This window comes from Hylaeus volcanicus, chromosome 4, assembly GCF_026283585.1.
Source record: "Hylaeus volcanicus isolate JK05 chromosome 4, UHH_iyHylVolc1.0_haploid, whole genome shotgun sequence".
In the NCBI taxonomy this organism is placed as follows: Eukaryota; Metazoa; Arthropoda; class Insecta; order Hymenoptera; family Colletidae; genus Hylaeus; species Hylaeus volcanicus.
The window spans coordinates 19,736,446-19,750,712 of NC_071979.1; the positions used below are offsets into that span (position 1 = coordinate 19,736,446).

Here is a 14,267-nt window from a genome sequence, read left to right on the forward strand (position 1 = left end):
CATTCGACTATAATTGTTTCAGCCCAAAGCAGACTTCGAAGAGCGCAGGCCGAGGATCTCCATGCTTAGAAAATTATCGTATTATTATCAACACAGAAATCGAGAATTCTAGACAATTTTAAAAGTTAACAGGTATGATCGACGGAGTTTAATGCAGCATTCAGAGTATATTGAATCGAATTAAAAATGTAAATAGTAATATCCAAAGTTTGTCTATTTTATTTTTATAATTATTATTAATCGTTACTTGCGATGGAATATCGGTGAATATACATAGTTGGGGTAACGTCGTGGTAGAGGTTTCGCGATCACGTTCGTGACCGATCGCTGCTAATGATAGACTCTCCCTGTTCACCTGTCAGCTTCAAAAGAAAGTCGGAGACGAGACGAATCGATAGAAAGTAATAAAAATTCATGTCATTATTCATGGATTCCAATTGCTTGGATTCGAGGCGATCCGTAACTCGAGAACTGCGTGCAGAGGTGAGGGAAACCTTCAACCCAGTAAAAAATAAAAAAAACTTCAGCTTCGAATAAGCTTTTCATCTTTATCTGTACTTTTACTCCAAGATCGAGTAAACCTTGAATAAATATATAATATATTTACCGTCGAATATAGACGACTCAGGTTATTCGAGACCTTTTATTCGAACAACTTTTCCTCTCTAGATGATATTCATCTACGACGACGAGTAATAACGCGTGAAAAATGCACTCGTTTCGTTCGAGTTCATTCGAAACTCGGCTCTTACAGCGTTTCGTCGCACAATACTTGCGAGATCTATCGCGGTCATCGTCAGTTTCCTGTGCAACTATTCGCGGAAAACTTCGACGTCGCTCCCTATCGCGCAACCTCGAAATTTTCGCAACCTGCAGAGACGAAGTTAACTCGTTTGCAACCATACTGTTAGGCAAGCCCATTTGTCGCGAAAGTATAATAATTACTGAATGATACGGGCACTCTGACGTTCCCGAGTTGCTATCTCTGGATCCCCTTTAGAAACGAATAAACCTGAACAAACCGTAAAGAAACAATAATTATCATTATATTATTTTTATTATGTTGTTATTATATTATCGTTATCGTCACTTAAAACTAATTGAACTTATAATACATACATAAACCTGAACTAACCACAAGAAAAAATTATTCTTTTATTATTATTACATTATTTTTATTATATTATTATTATATTACTATTATCATTATTACTCGTCAGTTTTTAGCTCCTCCAAAAATAATTTCTGTGCCGAGCTTCAATTTCTTTTTACCTTCAGTTGTTGCTTTTCAATTTCTTGTATCATACATATACAGGGCGTCCCGATTCAAGAGAGTCATCGACGCGAACGGAGCCATGTTTGGCGCCGTCGAATCCGCAGTGATCGAAAGCCCAAAGAGAGACCAAGGTTGATCCTTTTTCGCGAAAACAGAGACCGGAGGAATAAATAACGACGGAAATAGTTTCTTCGTCATCGAGTGGTAGGCGAGCGCGAGCCCGGTTGCGAGATACAAGAAGAAGAATGACCACGGTGGCTAGATAAATGACGACGTATCTTGTGTTTCGTTTTCTAAGCGTGCCTGGGGCTGGTATCGGGACGCTGGCGGCCATTGTTTACGCGAGATAAAGGAAATAGACGAAGCACTGTGCGATTATCGAGCAATAATTAATTTCGCGCTATCGGTCGCCACTTTCGTCTCGACGCTCTGCGTTTGGGGCACCGTTACTGGCGGCAACGCCACTGCAGGCCGCTATTAAATTCTCAGTTCGGTTTATCTACTCAATAATAATGCTGTGCTTTTATTATTGCTATTATTATGTTATTATTATCTCAATCAGGCAGCGCTAAACTGCGACGTTAAGGGAAGCACAATGGTATCTTCTATGTATAATAGTAAAAAAGGAATATTTATCATTCAATAATAGCTCTATCGTCTCTAATTTTATAAGACACTTCTTGTTTTGATTTCCTGGTTATATATTTATAGTTAGATATTTCAAAATCTTTATTTATAAGACTTTAAATCTAGCGAGACTTCTCAGAAATGGTTCTCCATTCCACCACGTGCAGCGCCATTTTTAACACGGATATACACAGTTGGAACAACTTTTTCTTAATCCTTAGGATGCATATAAAGACTGCAAAAGGAAGAATCAAGACAGTCCTTTATTTCCCAAGGATTAATTTCCAAAGAAGACTAGTCTCCTACAGTACGAACCTAAAATCTACGATTTAAGAGTATAGTAGAGCAGTGTAGAAATATACAGGGTGTCCCAGAATTTGTGTAAGAATCGGAAGTGGGGGGTAACTGAGACTATTCTGAACGACAATTTTCGTTTTCGAATTATTAACGAAAAAGCAATGACCAATTACAGCATCCGAGTAGCGCGCGCTCAATCGCGAGAGGCTGGTGTAATGTCTGAGCGCGCGCTACTCGAGCGCTCTGATTGGTCGGTGGTTTTTCGTTAATAATTCAAAAACGAAGCGCCATCCGACGTTTTTGCAAAAGAAATTCTAGTTCAGAATCGTCTCAGCTTCGATTTCCGCTTATTACATTAATTCTGAGACACCCTGTATATACCCAAAGCTCGTTTTGTGGCCCCTAGAACAGGAAAAGTATAGTCTCGTCCCTGACCAGGTCCGGAATCGCTACTTGCAAAGCTCCGAAAAAGGGACCGAATGCCTTGGGGTTTCCAGCAACTTTACTGTTGCAGAAACGAGCCGAAGAAACGTTCTTATTTCGGAGAACACGCACAGACAGCGAAGCTACGATATTTGTATTACATTTAAGGTGCTGGCGGCGAAGGGGAGGAGAGATCGCCGGAGTCCCACTTAAGAGTTCCAGGTTTAAAGAACACTCGAGGCATCCGGGATGCGCAGTCTGAGAAACGCCAGGCGTTTCTGCGATTGGACGCGGACACGCGGTCGCTTCGAAGCTATGGGAAAGGGGATAAAAATCTATTGTACGCGTCCAGTCCGTCGTGTCCTGTCGTGTCCGCGTTTTGTTTCGCTCTTCTCGTCTTTATTTTTCGCCAACGAGACGCGCTCAGGACCAGGAACTGGTCTTCTCGCGACCGAACCTGGTTTCAGGTCTCCTGGGAAACATTCTTTTGTTCTTTCAACGGGATTTTTATATTACTTGGCCAAATTGTATAGAGTACGAACGGATAAAGGGTTTGGGTTAAGAAAAAAGAATGATTCTGATCTATCGATGGTATTTTTCTGTTACTTTTTGAAATCATATACCAAGTAGACATACAAAGATAACAGTGTCTCGAAGTCCAAGCTTTCATTAATCAATTTATTTATTTATTTATTTCGAGTGATTATTTTTGTCACTGTATCAATATATGCTCCTTTTCCTTTTTTTCAGAGCTCGAGGACCTACACCAACAAGTTCGTGGACCCCCAAGGGGGCAGCACTAATTAGTTACAGTTTGTAAGTAGAACATTTTAGTATACCATAAACTATTCTATCGCCGTGAATTTACGTACATACATTACACACGATGTATTTCTTTGATGTTTACATATTTTTATTTACAGTCAGTGATCCAATTATCACAGGAAAAAGTCGGTTCTTTACGAGCCTGTTTATCTTTCTATATATCCGTACACTTACTAAACGAATGGAACTCTAATTTTGTTTGTACCAGAAGATGGCATACATAGATTGAACCTACTCACACGTGCCGACGATGAATAAATTACCCATCTCGTTAAACCACACATCATCGTGACTTTTCAGCGATCCACGAGCAAAAACCTATCACGTGTTATTTATCCAAGTATCGTCGATTTGCTCAGTCGATCGCCATGCGGTTGTTCGTAAAAATCAATTTATACGTTCATAAATTATTACGACTTCGGTGCCTAGTGCATTAAACGTGTCAAAAATGGCGGCTACGTTCTCCAGGCGAGTGCTAGAAATAAATGTGTCGACGCGTTTCACAATTTTTACGACTCTCGGCACGAAAGTTTCTTTATTTGCAACGGCTGATATTCCTCGAGGCGATGCCGCAAAAGCTCCACGACGAGCCGCTTTCCAAATTACGTTGATCGAGGTCTCGCGATTGTTAGGAGGATCCAGCGGACGTTGTTGTCGATGATCGCGGGTAATCGCGAGTTTTTCAAGAATCTACGTGAAAGGGGGACTTTGTACGCGTCGAGTTCGATAAGAGACGCACTCGACAAAGTCGAGTCGATGCGTAGAATTGAAGTAATGAGACACAAACGTAATTTTAGCATCGAAGTTAAATGCTTGAATAATGGAAACTCTTCTTCGAAATTGCCTGCACTCACAAACTTGCTTTTCGTGTGGAAGATGCAGCAAACATTTATTTATATTTTCTAAAAGAATATTGGAATTTTCCTCGAACTAACATTCGCGTATTTTTACTGAAAACATTCACCTAACATTCGCGTATTTTTACTGAAAACATTTACCAAACATTCGTAAAAATAGTAAAATTACACGGAAATTCAGATAGTCTTTTGATAAAAGTTAAGGAATGGAATACGCGAATTCGTTAAAAGAATTTATTTGTTCCTGTATCTCAGATATTTATTCACGGTTAATTCCTCTAATTAAGTTCTCCACGAGTCATTCATTCCTCAGTTGGGCAGAGTACCGTTTCTCTTTTTGCGTTCGCGAAAGATCCACGATACTTTCGTTTCTTCTTCTGGCGTTTTTGTCCAGGAAAAGCGTTAATTCGTTCGTTTTCAGTCGTTGATTGCCTCGTAACGCTGGCCAAGGCGTGGAACGGGACCAGACACGTAAGATCGTAGGGTTACGAGGGAAAGTTGCTGGCATCACCTACGTGTGTCGACTTCGCGCATTCTAGCTCTCAAAGTGAAAGATGCTGGCGTTAAAAACGCCACGGTGTCGAGGAAACGGCGCGTGAATTCGGCGTTCGTTGCCTCTTTTTGTTCTTCGTTTCCAATTATTCAGCGTTGCCATCGAGATTCGTAGAATCGTTTGCAATGAGGATTTTCCGTATTTTAATTCGTTAATCAGTCTGTTAGCGCAAACCTTTTTAGGTCTTTTCTAATATTTAGAAGCTATTTATAGAGTAGTTACTAATTTTTCAATTCTATTTCATTTCATTTTATTCTATTTTATTTTACAATTTCGCTATCGTTTTATAATTTCTATCTCAATTTTAACTTCAGTGCTATTACATCAATAACACATTTACTAATTTTTCAATTCTATTTCATTTCATTTTATTCTATTTTATTTTACAATTTCGCTATCGTTTTATAATTTCTATCTCAATTCTAATCTCCGTGCAATAAAATCAAACACACGTGTTATTACATCAATTGCAAATTTCAGTTTTTTACACGACTATTGATGGAACTTTTACCAACTCCTGTCAGTGTACAACTCATATTAGAAATTTGTCAATTTTATAAGGACCCATTACAGAGGATGAAAACGTCCATTTGAATGCTTCAAAGGAAAAGTGATCATTACTATTTTAATTATTCGGAAACGTTTAAATCATAGATTAAATAACTCATAGTCGAAGTTATAAACAGAGTTGGCGAAGTCCTCTCGGATCGAGGGGACAATATTTATGGACAGTCCTTGGATTATCTTTCGCCAGTGTTTCCGTGTTTCAAGTTTCGTTCGAGCAACAGGAAAATCTGCCATGCAAACGGCGCCAGAGAAATGTACTCCCGGCTTTAAGTTTATTTGAACGAGTTCTACGGGAGTGCAGTTTTCATTCTTGAAGAAGTTCCCAAGTTATCGCATTAATTCCCGAGCGAAGTTGAAGAAACGCCCCGGCGTCCCCTGCGTCGGGACGGGTAACAAGAAAAATTCGTAATAAGAACGAGGGAATTTCAGGACCATCGCTCCGCGTGTGTACGACTTTATCTGCTGTTGTAATGCACAATATGCGCGTATCTCACCTGGATATCGCTTCGACTTCGGTGCCTGTGATCGATGTAAAACCGTATCGGTTGCTTTTAGAAGCTCCACCGATGCAACTTTGTATCTACCGTTCAATTAAAGCTAAAAGTTCAATTAATGGAAGGAACGAAGCTTAGAGAGACACGATTTGTAAAAATTGTTAAGACATAATGGGTAATCTTAAGGATTAAGTAGTGGCAACTTCAAGGACGAAATATGTAGCAACTTGATGGACAAGAGGACTCTACAAAGACTTCTTCTTTCTAATTAGCCTCATAAAAGTAATGTTATCTTTTAAACACATACATTTTCTAGTCCCAACGGGTATGATGCTCTGAGGAGTTTAGCTTGCAGAAACTTGGTGGTTACAATTGATAATCTGCAGGAGCAGAATGGCGTGGACAAAAAAGGATACAACAAAATGGTTAGCAACTCGAAGAACATTATTTTACAAGGACTATCAAGAACATGGACTTCTTCTTTCTAATTAGCTTCATAAAAGTATTTCTTCGCCTTTAAACAAATCCCACACTCGCTTTACATTTTATCATCTCGAAGCTCGTTCACCTGTTTCTGAAATTCCCTATACAATCAGAAGAGGAAGAATAGGAGAGGAAACAGAATGAACGCGAGATTCATTCCATTAAAGGGTACGAAATTAGAAATCCTCCTCGCCTCAGTCAAACTTCCGAGCTCGAACTACGAACGGTATCAAGGTGAGAGCATACGCTGGGAATCCAGCAGCTCGTTTCTCGGTGAGAAACGCTGTAGAATTGAGGGAGAAATTCTTGCGTTTCCTGCTATGCAAATGAATCCATCCAATCGCGTGAAATGTCAGTCAATTGCGCGTCGAAGGTCGCCGCGTTCCACGGGACTGTGCCACGGATGGAGGTTGTATTTTCAAGTCGTTTCAATCAGAGCTGTGATGTTCAAAGCCTGAGTCTTCAAAAATTATTCGTAAAGCTTGAAATGATGAGTTTTTAAAGCTTGGATGTAAAGCGGGAGTCTTCAAAGGATGGATGTAAATCGGGAGTCTTCAAAGCATGGATGTAAAGCGAGAGTCTTCAAAGCATGGATGTAAAGCTCGAGCCTCCAAAGCTTAAATGTATAGCTTGAGTCCTAAAAGCTTGAGTTTTCAAAGCTTGAATGTAAAGCGAGAGTCTTCAAAGCATGGATGTAAAGCTTGAGTCTTCAAAGCTTGAATATAAACTTTGAGTCTTCAAAGCATGGACGTAAAGCTCGAGCCTTCAAAGCTTAAATGTATAGCTTGAGTTCAATTGAGTTCTCAAGCTTGGAGTTAAAGCTTGAGTCCTCAAAGCTTAAATGTATAGCTTGAGTCCAATTGAGTTCTCAAGTTTGGAGTTAAAGCTTGAGTCCTCAAAGCTTGAGTCCTCGAAGCTTGAGTCCTCGAAGCTTCGAGACTCGATCGTAAAGTGAGACAATAATACTGTGACAACCTAAGGGACAAACTTTGTGACAATTTGAGAAACAAACCTATTTACCACCCAAAGGACAAAGTTAGAGTCAACTCGATGAACAAACCTCATAGAAATTTGAAAAAATAAATTTGTAACAACCGGAGGAACGTTCCTTTGCAGCATCGAACGATCGGATTCGGATTTTTGGGGGTGTTTTACACGACGGGCGTTCCTCTGAGCAATGCAAGCCAGAGAAACGGTATATGAAACGCATTCTGTGGAGCAGGAACGAGCCAGGACAGCTACGGTCGATTTGTACTGGTTCCTGCGTCAGCGCGCGGCGATCGGGCGAGCGTGTGTTCGTGTTATGCCTTTACCGGTCCTAAACGAGGTCGACCAGCTCCGACCGTAACCACACCTCCTTTTACTAGAGCCGAGAGACTCCCATGGACGTGTATTTTATCCCGCGATGCAGGCAAGATTCGACCGCCGATATGGACGCCTGACAAAAGCGTCCTGAGCCACCAGCGGGACAAAAGCTCGAAAACGTAGCGCAGTGGAACAAATTACTCCTACCCCGAACGTGGTCGAAATTCCTATAATCAACTTACCAGTACTTGGTGTATCGTATTTTCTTGCATACAGAGTGAGCCACGCGAAACGGAACACCTGGACACCTCTGTCGGAATTGGATACAGGAAATAACGTCGAACGATACAGTTTATCTTCGCGGAACAACGCGTACCTCCAAGGATAAGCTATTTTCTGTGGTGCTTTTGGTAGAGTCTCAGATCGAATCAAGGAGCTAAACTTTTTGGGGGTATATCGCACATTTTAAAGTTGCCATTGTTTGATTATAAATTGCGTATATCTAAGGACACAGGTTACAGTGTTTTACATTGTTGAATTCATCTTGGAAACGGTCAATATGTCGCGATATTAAAAATACAGTGATGACACGAACTAATCTTCGATGTTCGTTTTCAATGGTGCCATGTACTTTCAATTCCATAGTACAATACCTAACTTCAGGATGGATTTGATGACATTGATTGCCGTGAACTTGAAATGACCTTTACATGACCTTACATTTAATAGCTTCATCAGAGCCTATCGTAAGTATCGTAGCTTACAGCCTTCTTTGCGCCGCATGAAAAATAGCTTTTCTTCGGAGTGTTGCCTCACAAAGAGCAAATGTATCCTTTAATCAGCCCGAGGAAACGTCTAGCGGAGAGGAAGAAATAAATTCCATTACCTCCGGAGAAAGCACCAATGGAGGTGCAATTAATTATGACAGTAATTATCGAGACGTAAGTTTCATTGCTGGTTCTTTTACATTGCTTAATGCGCGTAATGCATTACTTTTCTTGGTAAGTACGCTCCCGCGTTCGGAACACTGATAAATTGAAATTACGGGACCAACGGGGATCAATGGGATCATTTAATACTAGAAACATCGAAGTTTCCGTTAAAATACCAGGACTGCGATCATACTTTCACAAAATTCGAATATGAAATCGATAATCCAAAACATCAAATTAAATGAGTTTCTAATGACGCGTTAGGGGAAGGTGGTTAAATTAAATCTTTCTTTCAATTGTAATAACCCCGCGAATAAATTAAAAGTATTTTCTCTCGTTCGAATTCACTTCGAACAATAAGTATAAAAATATTTTCAAAGCGACCCCCCCCCCCCTAGGGAATCTAACAAAAAAAATTAAACAATTCATCATTCACCGTTCGTTAAATAAAAATTGTATTTGAGTTTATCCAAGGGAATATTCGACAATGGCCACCTAGAAAAATGGCCAGTTCAATTCAGTACGCGTCTCGAATGAATTCCTGCACGTTGTCCGCATACATTAACTATTATTCCAATAAAATAAAATTTTGCCCGTCCCTGGTCGAACGAGATGCGAACGACCTCTGTCCTGTCCCCTGATTTACATAACACTCGGAGCTCAGGCTAGCTCGCGGGTCACGTGTTTAGATTCATGATAGTGCTCTACGCGTCTCCTGTTAGCGCATGCGCCGTGCTTTAATTGGACCCTCGACGAGGACGAAAATTGGCCAGGAAGCAACGGCTCGAACGACTTTCAATCTGTCGTTACGAGATGAGATTATCTTCTAGAAAGTGTCCAACTTTGGATCCTACGTCGACCGAATGACATCCTCTTTGGAGACTCCGAAACTCTTCATCTAGACATCTCTATTAGGTTCTTACTCAGCTTTCTAAATTGGTACACACGCAGTGGGAAGGGAAACGGAGAGCAATCTGGTGTGGCGAGAATAAATTGATTGCAATGGATCTCTTATTATCTCATCTGTAGGTCTTTGAAGAAGACTTGAAGAAATCTTAAGAGATTCTCTGAGGTTTTGGTCGATAATTTTAGGAGGACAATGGAAAATGGTACTTTGTTATGTGATTATATCCTGAATGGTTTATCAGCGAGGAGCAATGGATCTATTTATTCTTGCAATAAATGTGATCTATTCTCTCTGTATTCTTCTTCCATTATTTCTTAATACGTACTAGCGTCTGTGTTGCATATGAATCTGCTAAATAATAGCACTTCAGACGAACCTTGCCCTTTGCAGAAGAAACGAAGTTCAGTTCTGCATCCATGAGGTCCTGTTTTCAACCAGTTTCCTAGTTCAGTTCAATTTAATCGAATACTTCCTGTACTAATTTCATTAAAACACGCATAGACGTTGTAACGATTGTGCCGAAGTTCGACGATCTGAGATCTGGACTGACGTAAGCGACCGTTATCGGGAACTCATGATCTCACGCATTTCTTTTTTTTTTTTATTTTTTTTTACCTGTACGTTATATGAGCGTGCACGTTAGAGCTCTTGACGTAACCGGTTTTTTTTCGAACGTGTGCAGCTCGACAACTTAGGCGAGGTACCCGAGGGAGTGGTCTGGGTTAGGGGAATAAATTTATTGATCTAGCCTAAAGTCGATAGGTTCTGAGATAGTCAGTTTATGGAGCAACGTTAATCCATCAACGGTATCGCGATTTTAATACGTAAACGATATTATGAAAGAGCGAACGGTGCTGGTGAAAAGAGTAGATGAAACATCAATCCATTTAAAAAAAAATGCATACTAATATTCATGCATGTGCATCACCTATTTTCTGCTTTTTTTATTAAATATAGATTTTAACGTACATTTATACAATGTACCTAAAGAAAATAACATAGTTGGAAATATTTATGTTGAATCGTTGAAGTCACTGAGTGAACAGCACAAAATGTCGTGGAAACGTTGATTTATTTATAAAAAAACATTCGCGTCAATATTTACCCATTTATACAGTTTATTTTCTACCTTCTTAGATATGCGATCGACAAACGTTAAACAAAAATAAATCGTATTCAACTTCCTCGCGGGACCAATTAATATTCCCTTCGTTTTTGATTAGCTCAGGTCAAGATAACGGATGATTCAGCGTAAGCGATTACTTTCTACGACAGATTGTAGTGACTCTGAATATAGAACGAATACTTTTCGAATATTGCAAACGTAATAATACGAGCGTAGTCAATATTGCCAATAATCCAAAGATAGCAAACGACCGATAAAGTTACTACGACATCGATATTCGTATGACGTTCGAGGGATATGCTGCGGTATAAGCAGATCCAAGGATCTACCGGCGAGTGTGGATCCTTTTTTGTCGAGCGTTCGATTGTCGTTGGCTTCTTCCGCGAACGGCCATTGTTGTCTGAAGGGATTCGTCGGGTACAATACGCGATCTCGCCTGAAGGTTGACAAGGGAGTGGGTGAGGAGGGGAATAGGAGGAGGGAGGAGGCGACTCTTCTTGTTCAGTCGTTCCAACGTCGACAGGAATCACATAGCACGGACGTATAGTCCAGTCTGGAATAAAATACATCGAAAACTATGAAGACATTTTTATCAAGCTATTTTTTGCATATAATTTTAATATTAAATCGTTATATGTAGTACGCAAAAAATCCCGTGAAAGTCTTTGCGAAGGCTTGTAAAGCATTTTCTCGAAATGTATGCAAAGTATTAAAAAATGTGGTTCGCTCCAATAAATAGAAATTTGCAATGTTTAAATTTTTACTACATTGTTAGTGCGTTGCAGTAAAAAATCTATACGCGTAGGCATGTTTTTATTGTAAAAAAGCTACAACAGAATGAGAACGTTGGTTTACCATTTCAGAAAGAGCAGACGTGCTCCTGGGCGATCGTTATTTGTAACATTAATCCTATGCGCTCGGGAAATTCGAGTAAAAAGCTGCGATCAATTTTAATCAAGGCTCGCTACGAGGGCACTCGCGATCCTCGTTGATTCGCCGCAACGCGACAGGAAGTTGTTTCTTTCTGACCGTGCAATTGCCAGCGCCATGGAATCCCACTATTTCTTCGATGGGCTGTCTAACAGTAATCCACGCGTTAGAAACCGTTGTTAAATCGTTTACAGCTTTTTTCTGTCACCGCTAATTTCAGTCACGTATCCGCCTTGCGAGCCGTTTATCGTAAATCTCTGCGGCAACAAAATACCAATAGCGAGAACGACCGTTTTGATGAGCGCATTTGATGAAATACGTTGAGTCAGTCTCGACTACTGAGTCGTAGGCTTCAGTGATCGATGATATCCTCTCATATAGGCACTCATGGTCAGTTGTAGTGGATTCGAAGTAGATTCAGCTGTAGTGACCGACGGGAAAATAAGTAAGACTCATGTGCTTTTTAAGACTTTTTAATGGAACGATCGCGTCCGTACTCCGTGGCTTCTCTTCCTAGACTAGCTTATAGACTCATCATTCGTTCCCCCAAGCATCGCAGACATTCTTCCTTCATTCTCACAACGCTTGCACTCTGTTTAAATAAATGCATTCACCCAAAGGAACATTCGACCCAATCATATAAACATCCGCTCGACATTCGAACCAATAATCTAAACATTCATTCGACGCTTGTCACGCAACACGCACCTCCATTCACTCTTCCAGACGTAACATTTAAAACTAAACATAATTATTATAAATATAAGCCGGAAACGTGGCGTCAGCTCGTCGCCGATGCCGCCACACAGCCAGTCTTGATTAGGCACTCCTAATCTACCAGTTATATGATCGCCAAATCCTGTGCAGCAAATTATGAACAGCCGTAGCTACTCAAGAAGATTCAGTCAATCTTGATCAGCCACTCCTAGTCTCCAAAGCCCTGTCATAAAGTCACCTAGTTCTAGTCAGATATAGTCAATAAAAGTTCCTAATTACCAGTTATACAATCTCCCAATGCCATACAGTCAATTATGAACAGCCGTAGCTACCCAAGTAGATTCAGTCAGTCTTGATCAGCCACTCCTAGTCTTCAGAGACCAGACATTCATCTAGTCGCAGAGTCACTTACGTCGTTCCCCCCTTCTACATCATTACTTTCTTTCAAAGAGTACCTCGTGAACCTCTTTCCTGTGATCCTGATCTGGCAAACATCAGCTGGAATCTAAATTTCATAAACCGTGGGGTGCGCGGTAAACACACTCCGCGTGATGCATTATCCTAATCGGTTGCGAACTGTTTCGGAAGTGAAATAAATAAAATTATTACGGAGTGCGAATGTCATCCGTCGATACACGAAATGCAATATTCGTGATAAACGCGTGCAATTTTTCACGAACGATTTTTACAGGTTATAAAGTAAAATTACGCCATCGTGTCGCAGATTTCGATAAATATTTTATACGAAGCCCGAGCCGCGGATAATTTATGTCGCTGGCCAAAAGTCACGCCGTCGGGGAAAAAATACGACGACCCGCGTGGAGAGCACTCGGGCGCGGCGCATTCGAGTGTAATTCGATTTTAACGAGGAGTTACACCGACCGCTTTAAGCAACATTAGTGCCCCCGCGGAAAGTCCTTTGTCTCTGTTGATTATTCGAAACTCCTTCGGACCCGCAACACGGTCGCGTTCAATTTCGACGTAATCCCCTCGACGAATAATTACCCCATAACGTAATTGCTTCTTTGTATGCAAACTCCGTCCGTGGATATCACATTAACCACGCTGATCTCGTTCTACGAATCGCAGGAAATATTCGAGTGGAAATTTTCTCTGGTTCTGCGCTTGGAGAAAGGAACTATTTGAGTCTTAAGGACAGAAATCTATTTAATTAAAAGACAATGCTTCTAGTCGTTTATAGTCATTTATAGTCACTTGTACAGCCACTGATTCCACGTTAGTCTTACAGTCAACTAAAGTCTCCCAACCAGAACCCAGCTGATATAGTCATACTCTTTCATAGTCAATTGCGATGCTATAGTCTTTTTCGATGTAAATTTGAAATAATATAAAATCGAGATGAAACGACAGACATTTTTATCCAGAAATAAAATATCCACGAATTAAAGTTCAAAAGTAACGTATTCATGAATAAATTTATTTTCTGACTATCGTTCGAAAGTCCGACAATTTTTCGTTCCACTCAAATGCAACGAATATACTTCGTTTACGACCCGCGAATTCGTATCGTCCTCGTCGAGTCGTTCGTCCAATGGCGAACAAGTGCCGGATAATCCATGGTCGGAAGAAAATGCTCAGCTTCAACGTCGCCGGCATTAACGCGTTAAATGGGCTTCGAATAAAACGATCGGTAACCATGCCAGCATACTAAACGCGTCACCTTGAAGCGTCGCAGAGGAATTTAGCTGGCCGTAAACCGCGACACGGTCCTCCCGAGCGTGCTTCTCTCGCAGTTGGTCGCCAGAGATGCACGGTGTGGAGTTGCAGCTGCATTTTAGTCGGCGATGCAGTCGTTCTCGTGGTTTTCGACACCTGACGAAAGTTGGCAATGTCGTATACATATCCGGTTTAATTATCCAACTCGTTTTGGGCCGCAAGAATTTAGGGTAAATATTCTTAGTTTTGATTAGTCAGTGTATCAGTTATA

General features: G+C 40.6%; 1 protein-coding gene across 6 annotated transcripts in view; it reads left to right on the top strand.

The window, feature by feature from the left end:
- Positions 1-14,267, top strand: part of LOC128874590 (uncharacterized) — a 77,759-nt gene that overhangs the window by 33,618 nt on the left and 29,874 nt on the right. For 5 of the 6 annotated variants that reach the window (XM_054119442.1, XM_054119447.1, XM_054119443.1 and 2 more), the window contains one exon: positions 3,374-3,439. The gene's annotated coding sequence lies outside the window, so the exon portion shown is untranslated. Of the gene's footprint in view, positions 1-3,373; positions 3,440-14,089; positions 14,227-14,267 lie in introns of those variants that run through there. The other variant, XM_054119446.1, reaches the window with a different exon arrangement.